This window comes from Electrona antarctica (assembly GCF_951216825.1).
Source record: "Electrona antarctica genome assembly, contig: scaffold_51, whole genome shotgun sequence".
In the NCBI taxonomy this organism is placed as follows: domain Eukaryota; kingdom Metazoa; phylum Chordata; class Actinopteri; order Myctophiformes; family Myctophidae; genus Electrona; species Electrona antarctica.
Genome location: NW_027637067.1, coordinates 540,696 through 555,683, shown reverse-complemented (window position 1 = coordinate 555,683; position 14,988 = coordinate 540,696). Strand labels below are relative to the sequence as shown.

General features: G+C 47.0%; 1 protein-coding gene across 1 annotated transcript in view; it reads left to right on the top strand.

The window, feature by feature from the left end:
* Nucleotides 1-6,844: 6,844 nt before the first annotated feature.
* LOC306919198 (uncharacterized protein) overlaps nucleotides 6,845-14,988 on the top strand; it is a gene marked incomplete at its 3' end in the record, with an annotated part of 69,935 nt that continues 61,791 nt past the window's right edge. Inside the window, exons 1-3 of the mRNA XM_079532019.1 lie at nucleotides 6,845-8,893; nucleotides 10,628-10,747; nucleotides 13,383-13,519. The remainder of the gene's footprint in view (nucleotides 8,894-10,627; nucleotides 10,748-13,382; nucleotides 13,520-14,988) is intronic.

Below are 14,988 nucleotides of genomic sequence, written 5' to 3'. Positions count from 1 at the left end.
CGCATTCACACCGATTCCCACCTGACAATCCCAGCTTCAGGGTAGGGTCACTCAGTGGACGACCCCAGCTTCAGGGTAGGGTCGCTCAGTGGACGACCCCAGCTTCAGGGTAGGGTCGCTCAGTGGACGACCCCAGCTTCAGGGTAGGGTCGCTCAGTGGACGACCCCAGCTTCAGGTTAGGGTCGCTCAGTGGACGACCCCAGCTTCAGGGTAGGGTCGCTCAGTGGACGACCCCAGCTTCAGGGTAGGGTCGCTCAGTGGCCGACCCCAGCTTCAGGGTGGGGTCGCTCAGTGGACGACCCCAGCTTCAGGTTAGGGTCGCTCAGTGGACGACCCCAGCTTCAGGGTAGTGTCGCTCAGTGGACGACCCCAGCTTCAGGGTAGGGTCGCTCAGTGGACGACCCCAGCTTCAGGGTAGGGTCGCTCAGTGGACGACCCCAGCTTCAGGGTAGGGTCGCTCAGTGGACGACCCCAGCTTCAGGGTAGGGTCGCTCAGTGCGGGCACTCGGCCCACCCGGTGCAGCGCACTGGGTTTTCGAACGACAACGCACCGAGTGCACTGAATAAACAAACGACAAGAGAGACACCAGTGCGTTCAGGACGCAAACAATATGAGGTTATATCTTCCATAACCCTAACCCAATAATATGAGGTTATATCTTCTATAACCCTAACCCAATAATATGAGGTTATATCTTCTATAACCCTAACCCAATAATATGAGGTTATATCTTCTTATATAACTCTAACCCAATAATATGAGGTTATATCTTCCATAACCCTAACCCAATAATATGAGGTTATATCTTCTATAACTCTAACCCACTAATATGAGGTTATATCTTCCATAACCCTAACCCAATAATATGAGGTTATATCTTCCATAACCCTAACCCAATAATATGAGGTTATATCTTCCATAACCCTAACCCAATAATATGAGGTTATATCTTCCATAACCCTAACCCAATAATATGAGGTTATATCTTCCATAACCCTAACCCAATAATATGAGGTTATATCTTCCATAACCCTAACCCAATAATATGAGGTTATATCTTCTATAACTCTAACCCAATAATATGAGGTTATATCTTCTTATATAACTCTAACCCAATAATATGAGGTTATATCTTATATAACTCTAACCCAATAATATGAGGTTATATCTTCCCTTCTTGCCGGAAGGCAGCATTCAGGAGAATTCATTTTTTTCCCGAAGTCTCCTGAACATGAACGCAGCATTTTGCGTTGAACACATTTGTTTCTAAATCCATCAGTCGTTACACCTGCATCTCCACTAGCTAAAGACCTGCATCTCCACTAGCTAAAGACCTGCATCTCCACTAGCTAAAGACCTGCATCTCCACTAGCTAAAGACCTGCATCTCCACTAGCTAAAGACCTGCATCTCCACTAGCTAAAGACCTGCATCTCCACTAGCTAAAGACCTGCATCTCCACTAGCTAAAGACCTGCATCTCCACTAGCTAAAGACCTGCATCTCCACTAGCTAAAGACCTGCATCTCCACTAGCTAAAGACCTGCATCTCCACTAGCTAAAGACCTGCATCTCCACTAGCTAAAGACCTGCATCTCCACTAGCTAAAGACCTGCATCTCCACTAGCTAAAGACCTGCATCTCCACTAGCTAAAGAGTGCTGGGTTGTGCCCCGAAAATAGCAGATCTACAAGCTCACAATTTTGCATTTCTGCACGTCCCTGCTCATGCATCAGTAAAGCAGGAACTGGGGATGGCAACGAAGGACCGGAAAGTCTGGCGCGGCATTGTGAAATCCACGGTCTCGACCGCGGTCGAAAAATGATGAAGATGATGTTTTATACAGTATTTATATGAGTATGGGAGATCAGAGCCAGATTGACCTTGCTGAGGGCCCCCGGGCTGAGGGCCCCCGGGCTGGAGCAAATGTCAGGGCCCCCCGCGGAAAGAAATTGGGCTATTTTCATATTTTCATTTTGGGGTACCCAGGCCCCTAAAAAGAGAGGCAGGCAGGCAGGCAGAAGCTCTCAATGGTTTAACCATAATACAACTAAATACAATAACTATACACACATTTCACTTGAATTGGATTTCAATACTTTAAAATTTTATATTTGTTTTTTGGGGGGGGGGGGGACTAGTTGGGGGGCCCCGGGCTGCAGAGCACCCTAGCCCAACGGTAAGTCCGCCTCTATGCACGCACACACACACACACACACACACACACACACACACACACACACACACACACACAGTCTAAATTTACTTTTTTGGGTCTCAAGAAAAACAAACCCTCTGGAAACCTCTGCTGTACTATCTGTGTTCTCCCATCAAACAGGAAAGAGCTTGTGGTAGCTTTTTTCTTTTTTTCCATCTCTCAGACCCACCCCCTCCCCCCCCCCCAAGAAGCTCCCCCACCCCCCCAAGAAGCCCCCCCCACCCCTTCCTCCCTGCCCGCCCTTGCTCCGCCCCTCCCAGCCTGTAGCCCCGCCCCTCCCTGCCCTATCTCACGCATTAGCAGCAAAAACATCACAAAAAAATGCATCATTGTAAAAAAATAATAATAATCAGGAATAGCCTCTAAATAGTTGTGTCGTGTTGTGTGTGTGTGCGCGCGTGCGCGTGCGCCCATGTGTGTGTGTGTGTGTGTGTGTTTCCCCCTCCTCTCCACACACGGATGTTGCGGTTTAGAAACAAACGGACAACAAACCAAACAACATGAGAAAGATTTGATTTACAAACCCTCTGTTTTCACACACGCGCGCACGGTACTGTTACTACTATTATTATTAATGTTAGTATTAATTATTAGTGCGTGTTTGTGGGGTTTGTTTCGGTGGTCTTGGAGCTGAAGAACCTTTAGGAGAATCAGAACCATTCTCTGGACCGCAGCGATCCGGAACTACATGGACTTTGGGAAAGTGCGTGTGTGTTTGTGCGTGCGTGTGTTTGTGTTTGTGTGTGCGTGTGTTTGTGTGTGCGTTGTGTGTGAAAGTAGAGAACGTTAACAATGAACTAAAGAGCATACAACTAGGAGACAGCAGCACGTGAATGTGTGTGTGCGTGTGTGTGTGTGTGTGTGTGTGTGTGTGTGTGCGTGTACATGGGTGCGTGTGATATCAGTGAAGTAAAGAGTGGTAAACTATGATATCATGAAACGAGTCTACCGCAGCGAGTCTTTCCAGAAGCTCAGAGGAGCTTCACAGAGTCACCGCCTGGTGGCGCTGTCTCCTCATCAGACTGCTGCTACTGTCGACACTGCAAGGTAAGACACTTATTATTATTATTATTATTATTATTATTATTATTATTATTATTATTATTATTGAGGGACCAAGAAGTCACGAAGTGTCTTTGGTCACTTATTGTTTTTGTGTTTTTTTTCTTCTCCTTCTCCTTCTTCCGCCAAACATAGCAGTTCTGGCTGAACGTGCAGTCGGTTTTCACGAAACGCGGGAATCTGGTAGAGGGCCAACGGTGACTATATGCGAAGCCCACGACCATTGGCCAAAGGGTGGCGCTATAGCACTCAATTGAAAATGCAAACTTCGAACGTGCATATCTCATGAACCGTTTGACCGTTGGCCTCATGCCGAACAACTTTCGTTTTCTGACTTTTGACCTCTGACCTTTAGATCACCCGCCATTTTCAATTATATGAAAAACAGTTAAAATGCATCTCCTCCCAGGATCTTTGATCAAAATACACCAAAAAAATGTTTTAAGTGAAGTTTTTATGAGCCAATGAAAATTGCTGGTTTGTGAAAATTCTTCTTCTGCTTATAATACATGCATGCAGCGTCATATGCTTATGTCACTTTACAGTATAGTAGAGGGTCATGCCAAATAGCACTGAAAGCAGTCTTACTCCAATTGGCCAGAGGGGGGCGCCATAGCAGTTTTTGGAAAATAAAACCTTCGAACAGGCATAACTCATGCTTTGTTTGGCCAAAATTCATGGCACTTGTTTCCACATGTTCGTTGACTCATGGGGAACACATCTGTCACTTTGACAAGTAAGCTCCGCCCTCAGATTTTCCGCCATTTTGAGCAGTTTGAAAAATGCTTATACCTGATTGTCTGCCTGGATTTTTAAGCAATTTGCGTGAAACGTCCTACACACAATCTATGGACCATTATCTGAAATCCCGGTTGAAGAGAAGTTTGTACGTGAAAACATGTGAAAACATCGAACACACTGCAGTAATGGACAATGATCCCAAAAACCAGGACACACATAATTGTTATCAAAAACACTGAATGATTTTGTTGTTAACAACGGAGTAACTGATTGTCTCCATGTAGCTCATTCAGTAGAGCTCTTGCCCTTGGACCACAAGGTTGTGTGTTCAAATCCGGGTACCGACAACTCCCATGAGTCTTATTTGTGCATATTGTTCCTATTGTGTATTGTCTTCTTTCTTGGTCCCGCCTTATCGCTGCTTGCAGCTATATTTATTATTATTATTATTATTATTAATGATGATGTCTTATTCAGTGTTTTTCAACCATTATTTGATGACATTTAGACCTCTCTCTCAGACCCAAAACTAAAGAATATTTTGTGCCGTTGGATAATATTGTGTCACAATTCCATCCATGCTGTATTGATGTGCCCAGACCTCTGATCTAATTAATATCACACTCATTAGAGAAAGGCCAACTGTTTAGTCCTAACAGTCATTCATTAACTGTTTAGTCCTAACAGTCATTCATTAACTAACAGTCATTCATTAACTAACAGTCATTCATTAACTGTTTAGTCCTAATAGTCATTCATTAACTAACAGTCATGCATTAACTAACAGTCATTCATTAACTAACAGTCATTCATTAACTGTTTAGTCCTAACAGTCATTCATTAACTAACAGTCATTCATTAAATAACAGTCATTCATTAACTAACAGTCATTAATTCACTGTTTAGTCCTAACAGTCATTCATTAACTAACAGTCATTCATTAACTAACAGCCATTCATTAACTAACAGTCATTCATTAACTGTTTAGTCCTAACATTCATTAATTAACTAACAGTCATTAATTAACTGTTTAGTCCTAACAGTCATTAATTAACTAACAGTCATTAATTAACTGTTTAGTCCTAACAGTCATTCATTAACTAACAGCCATTCATTAACTAACAGTCATTCATTAACTGTTTAGTCCTAACAGTCATTCATTAACTGTTTAGTCCTAACAGTCATTCATTAACAAACAGTCATTAATTAACTGTTTAGTCCTAACAGTCATTAATTAACTAACAGTCATTAATTAACTAACAGTCATTAATTAACTAACAGTCATTAATTAACTGTTTAGTCCTAACAGTCATTAATTAACTAACAGTCATTAATTAACTAACAGTCATTAATTAACTAACAGTCATTAATTAACTGTTTAGTCCTAACAGTCATTAATTAACTAACAGTCATTAATTAACTGTTTAGTCCTAACAGTCATTAATTAACTAACAGTCATTAATTAACTAACAGTCATTAATTAACTAACAGTCATTAATTAACTGTTTAGTCCTAACAGTCATTAGCATTTCCAGAGTTGAAAACATGTTCCTATAAACAGCAGATCTACAAGCTCACACACGTTGTGAGCTTGTAGATCTGCTATGTGCCTCTATTTAAAAGGTCTTGATGTCATATTCAATCACAGGCCTTTATTTATTTAAGTTAACCTAAAAAATGTCTTCATCGTCACTTTATTTATTACAGCCCTATGAGTTCCTCTGCTGCAGTAGCAGCCCTAACCCTAACCCTTTATTTATTACAGCCCTATGAGTTCCTCTGCTGCAGTAGCAGCCCTAACCCTAACCCTTTATTTATTACAGCCCTATGAGTTCCTCTGCTGCAGTAGCAGCCCTAACCCTAACCCTAACCCTAACCCTTTATTTATTACAGCCCTATGAGTTCCTCTGCTGCAGTAGCAGCCCTAACCCTAACCCTAACCCTAACCCTTTATTTATTACAGCCCTATGAGTTCCTCTGCTGCAGTAGCAGCCGCCCGGGACGCCGCGGAGCAAAGACCAGTTTCCAAAATCTGTGCCTCCTCCTCCTCCTCCTCCTCCTCCTCTGAGCTAAAGCAAGCCAGCAGCAACACTGCTCTCTCCTCCTCCTCCTCCTCCTCCTCCTCCTCGGTCTGTCCCTCCATTCGACAACTCACGGAAAAGTTTAGCAGCAGCAGCGTCTGCGTTGGATCAGCCATTCACAGGACGCGCCGAGACCCAGGGAGAGACGGCTGTCTGCCGGCGAGAAACAGCTCCCTGCAAGAGAGAGATAACTCCCTGCTAGGGAGAGATAACTCCCTGCTAGGGAGAGGGAACTCTGTGCGAGAGAGAGATAACTCCCTGCTAGGGAGAGGGAACTCTGTGCGAGAGAGAGAGAACTCCCTGCTAGGGAGAGGGAACTCTGTGCGAGAGAGAGAGAACTCCCTGCTAGGGAGAGGAAACTCTGTGCGAGAGAGAGAGAACTCCCTGCTAGGGAGAGGGAACTCTGTGCGAGAGAGAGAGAACTCCCTGCTAGGGAGACGCGGTGGCTCCCTGTCGGGGAGAAACAACCACATTGATCCGCGGGGGAGAAGCAGCTCTCTGTCGGGGACAAACGGCAGCTCTGATCGGCGGGGGAGAGAGAGAGGGGACTGCTCTTTGGGGAGAGAGAGAGGGGACTGCTCTTTAGGGAGAGAGAGAGGGGACTGCTCTTTGGGGAGAGAGAGAGGGGACTGCTCTTTGGGGAGGGGGGGGACGGAGGAGAACAACTCTCTGCCCCGTGCCGGGGGGAGAAGTAAGGGAACGGGGGAGGGGGCAGACGCTGTGGCTCCCTTCCACCAGGACACTAGCAGTAGCAGCAGTAGTAATAGTATCACTGTTGTTGTTGTTGTTACTGCTTGTACTAATACTACTACTAGGCCCAGTGTTACTGCTGCTAGCAGCAGTACTAGTTGTACTGTTGCTGCCACCAGTCATACTACTAATAATAGTAGTAATAGTTGTAGTCGTAGTAGTATTGTTTCTGCTGCTGGTAGTTTATCGCCCCATGATACCGACACACCGGCTACTTCTCCTCTTCCGACCGAAACTCGCCGACCGATAAAGTTTCACTCTGCGACGGATTCAACGGCGGCAACGACCACATCGGGCTCGGACTCCGACAAGAAGAAGAAGAAGGAGAAGAAGAAGGAGAGGAGGAAAACGACGGGAGACTTTCCACGCGTGGAGCGATGCGGCGCTTCACAACGTTCCAGCAGCGCGTTTAGAAACGCTGAGGAAGAGGAGGAGGAGGAAGAGGAGGAGGAAAGTGTGTTTGTCTGCGTCTGTAAGAACCACAGAACGTCCTCCTCTCTTCAGCATCGTCACCACGCTGACACCTGGCCCAGCGTCACAAAGATACGACAGCTGTTCGGCGAGAGACAGACCAGCAGCAGCATTAGTATCACTAGACGGCGACAGAGTAGCGCCCGAGGAGCCGCTAGGCTAGCAGCGCCCAGACCCGATCCTTTGTCTTCTTGTTCTTCTTCTGACGACAGCGATGACGGAGACTTAAAAACGGCGACATCGGCGGAGGCGGGCCGCGGCGGGAAGCAGTCTGAACACAGACTTGACAGACAGGACAGTAACAGGGCTGACAGTAACAGGGGTGACAGTGACAGGGCTGACAGTAACAGGGCTGACAGTAACAGGGCTGACAGTGACGGGGGTGACAGTAACAGGGCTGACAGTGACGGGGGTGACAGTAACACTGACGGTCACAGGGGTGACAGTAACACTGACGGTCACAGGGCTGACAGTAACAGGGCTGACAGTGACGGGGGTGACAGTAACAGGGCTGACAGTGACGGGGGTGACAGTAACAGGGCTGACAGTGACGGGGGTGACAGTAACAGGGCTGACAGTGACAGGGCTGACAGTAACACTGACGGTCACAGGGGTGACAGTAACAGGGCTGACAGTGACAGGGCTGACAGTAACACTGACGGTCACAGGGGTGACAGTAACAGGGGTGGCAGTAACAGGGGTGGCGGTCAGCCGCGTCCTGACCACACTAGCCTGTCCCTGGCGGAGGCCCCGCCACAAAACACAGCCTCCTTCGCTGCCTCAGGTCCAACAGCGCTGCCGTTCCCCCCTAGAGGAAGGGACGAAGGCACAGCGCTGCCCCCTAGAGGAAGGGACGAAGGCACAGCGCTGCCCCCTAGAGGAAGGGACGAAGGCACAGCGCTGCCCCCTAGAGGAAGGGACGAAGGCACAGCGCTGCCCCCTAGAGGAAGGGACGAAGGCACAGCGCTGCCCCCTAGAGGAAGGGACGAAGGCACAGCGCTGCCCCCTAGAGGAAGGGACGAAGGCACAGCGCTGCCGTGCCCCCCCAGCGTGGACTCGTACCGTCAACCTGCTGACCCTCAGCCGCTGTGCTCTGACCAGGAGGCGAGCAGCGGTAGCGGCGGCAGCAGGCACCGTCCAACAGTGATTAGAGCTGACAAACCTACTACCGTCCCCGACGCGCTCAGGACTGCAGTTATTAGAGTTGACAGTACAGGCTCACCTCCACCTCCACCTCCTCCTAGCCTGCAAGGCCCTCCTGCTGCTCCTGCTCCTGCCACCTCCTCCTCCTCTGTGTTCCAGACGACGACAGCAGCAGCAGAGACTCACAGCGTGGTGGAGAAGCAGGAGGCGCGAGCAGCAGGAGCAGAGGAGGACGACAGGAGGAGGAGGAGGCTCCACTGTGATAGTTTACATTCCTCACATAACTCCTCCAGAGTGCCGGCCCTCTCCTCCACCTCCACCTCCACCTCCTCCTCCACCACCACCACCACCTCCTCCTCCACCACCTCCACCTCCTCCTCCACCACCTCCTCTCTCCTTCCAGGCTCAGATAAACGCTCTTCTCCAGGTAGGCCTGTCAGAATGATTACGTAATCACCATTACACCCTCCAGAGAAAACGTGGGCTAACATCCTGTATTATGTGGGCTAAAACCCTGGATTATGTGGGCTAAAACCCTTGATTATGTGGGCTAAAACCCTTGATTATGTGGGCTAAAATCCTGGATTATGTGGGCCAAAACCCTTGATTATGTGGGCTAAAATCCTGGATTATGTGGGCCAAAATGCTGGATTATGTGGGCCAAAATGCTGGATTATGTGGGCTAAAACCCTGGATTATGTGGGCTAAAACCCTTGATTATGTGGGCTAAAACCCTTGATTATTTGGGCTAAAACCCTGGATTATGTGGGCTAAAACCCTTGATTATGTGGGCTAAAACCCTTGATTATGTGGGCTAAAACCCTTGATTATGAGGGCTAAAACCCTGGATTATGTGGGCTAAAACCCTTGATTATGTGGGCTAAAACCCTTGATTATGTGGGCTAAAACCCTTGATTATGTGGGCTAAAACCCTGGATTATGTGGGCTAAAACCCTTGATTATGTGGGCTAAAATCCTGGATTATGTGGGCTAAAACCCTTGATTATGTGGGCTAAAACCCTTGATTATGTGGGCTAAAACCCTTGATTATGAGGGCTAAAACCCTGGATTATGTGGGCTAAAACCCTTGATTATGAGGGCTAAAACCCTTGATTATGTGGGCTAAAACCCTTGATTATGTGGGCTAAAACCCTTGATTATGTGGGCTAAAACCCTTGATTATGAGGGCTAAAACCCTTGATTATGTGGGCTAAAACCCTTGATTATGAGGGCTAAAACCCTTGATTATGAGGGCTAAAACCCTTGATTATGAGGGCTAAAACCCTTGATTATGAGGGCTAAAACCCTTGATTATGTGGGCTAAAACCCTTGATTATGTGGGCTAAAACCCTTGATTATGAGGGCTAAAACCCTTGATTATGAGGGCTAAAACCCTTGATTATGAGGGCTAAAACCCTTGATTATGTGGGCTAAAACCCTTGATTATGTGGGCTAAAACCCTTGATTATGAGGGCTAAAACCCTTGATTATGAGGGCTAAAACCCTTGATTATGAGGGCTAAAACCCTTGATTATGTGGGCTAAAACCCTTGATTATGTGGGCTAAAACCCTTGATTATGAGGGCTAAAACCCTTGATTATGAGGGCTAAAACCCTGTATTATGAGGCCCCTATGTGAGTTTTTGATGTGAAATTGCATTAAATTGAGAAATATGCAAAATGTTGCAAAATATGTGAAATATGACGAAAGTTTAAAAAATATGCGGGAAAATTGGGAAATATGAGAAAAGTTCAGTTGGGAAATATGCAAACTATCCGCGCCAATGGCGCAGCGCCTTTTGGCTGATTTTGCGGGAAAGTCTGCAGTCGCATATTAAATCACAATTTTCTGGAGGGTCTAATAATTGTGAATTGTTACTTAATCATTATTTGAGATAATCATCATTGTTTTCCCATCATCGTCATCATCAACAAGAAGAAATAGCTAATCTACAAGTTTAAAACGCGCCACTTTGTGACGCGTTGTAGATTAGCTATTTCCGCTATTTTATAATTGTTTTGGTATATTTAAGTTATTTGCCATATATGCCCCGTGCAATTTCTAATAACGAAGCCTAGAAGTTCAAGTTGTATTTCATATTTTCCAAAGTTCACAATGAAATGGTTAATGGTAACTCTTTGTGTGACATCCCTGGCTCCAGGGGGCGCCACCGCTCCTCTGGACTCCCGCTGGAGGTTCAGCTCCGGAGAGGAAGAGGAGGAGCTAACCAGGAGAGGAGGAGTCAGGGGAGGAGTCCCAAAGCGAGGGGGAGGAGTCAGAGGTAGGCCTGTCTGCAAACCTAACCCTTACATAATTGCCTAAATAGCAAGACGTTTGCATAATCGTCACAATCGTTCCCATGTCGGATGTTCATATATTTTCGAAACATATAAATTCTCATGTCAGTAATTTCTTTGTATATTTAACGTTCATGATAAAATACCACCAATTATTTTCTACTCGGTCTGTGTCTCATAGGAGGGCTGTGGGTAGTTCAGAAACAAGTCTGTGTCTCATAGGAGGGCTTTGGGCAGTTCAGAAACCAGTCTGTGTCGGAGGGCTGTGGGCAGTTCAGAAACCAGTCTGTGTCTCATAGGAAGGCTGTGGGCAGTTCAGAAACCTGTCTGTGTCTCATAGGGGGGCTGTGGGCGGTTCAGAAACCACTCTGTGTCTCTGGGCAGTTCAGAAACCAGTCTGTGTCTCATAGGAGGGTTGTGGGCAGTTCAGAAACCAGTCTGTGTCTCATAGGAGGGTTGTGGGCAGTTCAGAAACCAGTCTGTGTCTCATAGGAGGGCTGTGGGCAGTTCAGAAACCTGTCTGTGTCTCACAGGAGGGCTGTGGGCGGTTCAGAAACCACTCTGTGTCTCTGGGCAGGTCAGAAACCAGTCTGTGTCTCATAAGAGGGTTGTGGGCAGTTCAGAAACCAGTCTGTGTGTCATAGGAGGGCTGTGGGCGGTTCGGAAACCAGCATGTGTCTCATAGTCAGAACTAGAGTAGAAAAACATTGTGGTATTTTATCATGGACATTAATGAGGACCAATTATATGATGCACTGGACAAATGTCTTCTAACTCTAGTCTACCAGGTCTGCAGTAGGCTATGCACTGGACACATGTCTTCTAAATCTAGTCAACCAGGCCTGCAGTAGGCTATGCACTGGACACATGTCTTCTAAATCTAGTCAACCAGGCCTGCAGTAGGCTATGCACTGGACACATGTCTTCTAAATCTAGTCAACCAGGTCTGCAGTAGGCTATGCACTGGACACATGTCTTCTAAATCTAGTCAACCAGGTCTGCAGTAGGCTATGCACTGGACACATGTCTTCTAAATCTAGTCTACCAGGCCTGCAGTAGGCTATGCACTGGACACATGTCTTCTAAATCTAGTCAACCAGGCCTGCAGTAGGCTATGCACTGGACACATGTCTTCTAAATCTAGTCTACCAGGCCTGCAGTAGGCTATGCACTGGACACATGTCTTCTAAATCTAGTCAACCAGGCCTGCAGTAGGCTATGCACTGGACACATGTCTTCTAAATCTAGTCAACCAGTCCTGCAGTAGACTATGCACTGGACACATGTCTTCTAAATCTAGTCTACCAGGCCTGCAGTAGGCTATGCACTGGACACCTGTCTTCTAAATCTAGTCGACCAGGCCTGCAGTAGGCTATGCACTGGACACATGTCTTCTAAATCTAGTCGACCAGGCCTGCAGTAGGCTATGCACTGGACACATGTCTTCTAAATCTAGTCAACCAGGCCTGCAGTAGGCTATGCACTGGACACATGTCTTCTAAATCTAGTCAACCAGGCCTGCAGTAGGCTATGCACTGGACACATTTACATGAAATGATTTCAGTAAACCATGAATACGAGGAAATGTTAGAGGGAGAAACGTTATCCAACACAAACTCCAGGAGTTTTCATGTAATGCACGGCCAGAATTAGTATTATTGCATCACCTGGGTCATGTAGGTCATGTAACTTTACCGACGTTAAGCTGTGTGTGTGTTCAACAACACAGCCATGACGTTAAGCTGTGTGTGTTCAACAACACAGCCATGACGTTAAGCTGTGTGTGTGTGTTCAACAACACAGCCATGACGTTAAGCTGTGTGTGTGTTCAACAACACAGCCATGACGTTAAGCTGTGTGTGTGTGTTCAACAACACAGCCATGACGTTAAGCTGTGTGTGTGTGTTCAACAACACAGCCATGACGTTAAGCTGTGTGTGTGTGTTCAACAACACAGCCATGCCGTTAAGCTGTGTGTGTGTGTTCAACAACACAGCCATGACGTTAAGCTGTGTGTGTGTTCAACAACACAGCCATGACGTTAAGCTGTGTGTGTGTGTTCAACAACACAGCCATGACGTTAAGCTGTGTGTGTGTTCAACAACACAGCCATGACGTTAAGCTGTGTGTGTGTGTTCAACAACACAGCCATGACGTTAAGCTGTGTGTGTGTTCAACAACACAGCCATGACGTTAAGCTGTGTGTGTGTTCAACAACACAGCCATGACGTTAAGCTGTGTGTGTGTTCAACAACACAGCCATGACGTTAAGCTGTGTGTGTGTGTTCAACAACACAGCCATGACGTTAAGCTGTGTGTGTGTGTTCAACAACACAGCCATGACGTTAAGCTGTGTGTGTGTGTTCAACAACACAGCCATGACGTTAAGCTGTGTGTGTGTTCAACAACACAGCCATGACGTTAAGCTGTGTGTGTGTTCAACAACACAGCCATGACGTTAAGCTGCCGTGATATTTTCCCCCTAGAACATTGTGATTATATTATATATTGTGATTATAATGAGGATGATTATGATTATTATCTTTTCAGAAAGTGATAATAAAGTAACAAAACTAAGGCAGCCCATCTTTAAGTTTAAGTGCAATTTCCCGTCCCCAGTCCGCGGAGGAGGCGGGGCTTATCTCTCCCGCGGTAAGAATGGCTGGTGGGGAGGCGGAGCCAAGGGGGGCGTCGGCCGGTCGTCGGGCAGCGAGGACGACCCTCTAGGACCCATCGGAGGAGGAGGCAGAGACCAGGTGAGAGGAGGAGGCAGAGACCAGGTGAGAGGAGGAGGCAGAGACCAGGTGAGAGGAGGAGGCAGAGACCAGGTGAGAGGAGGAGGCAGATACCAGGTGAGAGGAGGAGGCAGAGACCAGGTGAGAGGAGGAGGCAGATACCAGGTGAGAGCAGGAGGCAGAGACCAGGTGAGAGGAGGAGGCAGAGACCAGGTGAGAGGAGGAGGCAGAGACCAGGTGAGAGGAGGAGGCAGATACCAGGTGAGAGGAGGAGGCAGAGACCAGGTGAGAGGAGGAGGCAGAGACCAGGTGAGAGGAGGAGGCAGAGACCAGGTGAGAGGAGGAGGCAGAGACCAGGTGAGAGGAGGAGGCAGAGACCAGGTGAGAGGAGGAGGCAGAGACCAGGTGAGAGGAGGAGGCAGAGACCAGGTGAGAGGAGGAGGCAGAGACCAGGTGAGAGCAGGAGGCAGAGACCAGGTGAGAGGAGGAGGCAGAGACCAGGTGAGACGCTTTCAATGCATTGATTTTTAACCTCTAAGGGTTAACTAAGGGTTAACCTCTAAGGGTTAACCTCTAAGGGTTAACTAAGGGTTAACCTCTAAGGGTTAACCTCTAAGGGTTAACTAAGGGTTAACCTCTAAGGGTTAACTAAGGGTTAACTAAGGGTTAACCTCTAAGGGTTAACCTCTAAGGGTTAACTAAGGGTTAACTAAGGGTTAACCTCTAAGGGTTAACCTCTAAGGGTTAACCTCTAAGGGTTAGCTAAGGGTTAACCTCTAAGGGTTAACCTCTAAGGGTTAACTAAGGGTTAACCTCTAAGGGTTAACCTCTAAGGGTTAACTAAGGGTTAACCTCTAAGGGTTAACTAAGGGTTAACCTCTAAGGGTTAACCTCTAAGGGTTAACCTCTAAGGGTTAACCTCTAAGGTCTAAGGGTTAACCTCTAAGGGTTAACCTCTAAGGGTTAACTAAGGGTTAACCTCTAAGGGTTAACCTCTAAGGTCTAAGGGTTAACCTCTAAGGGTTAACCTCTGCAACCATTATTTTAAACTTTAGCTGTTGAAAAATAGCAGATTTGAGTTTGTAGAACTGCTATTTTTTGAAAATTTGTGAAAACGTGTGCAAATCTTTGAATATATATTCTTTCACAGCAAACGTATTTAACTCATATATTTGCTTCTGGGGGGGTGGTTCCCCTAACCTGACTCCGCCAGATGGGGCAGCAGAGAGTACACTGGGTTCCCCCCTCCTGCTCCCATCTGGGAACTCTCAGGCAGACTTGATGCCCGGCCACAAAACAGCCTGGCCAATCAGCGGCAGCTAGAGGCGGGATCAAGGCATACACAGTGCTGCCTTGATCCCGCCTCTTTGCGTGTGAAAGGGGCGGTTCCCGTCCTGAATGGGTTAAAACACCAAAAGGGGCGGTTCACTTCCTGAAAGGGGCGGTTCCCGTCCTGAATGGTTAACGATGAAAAGGTGGTGAGTTTTGGG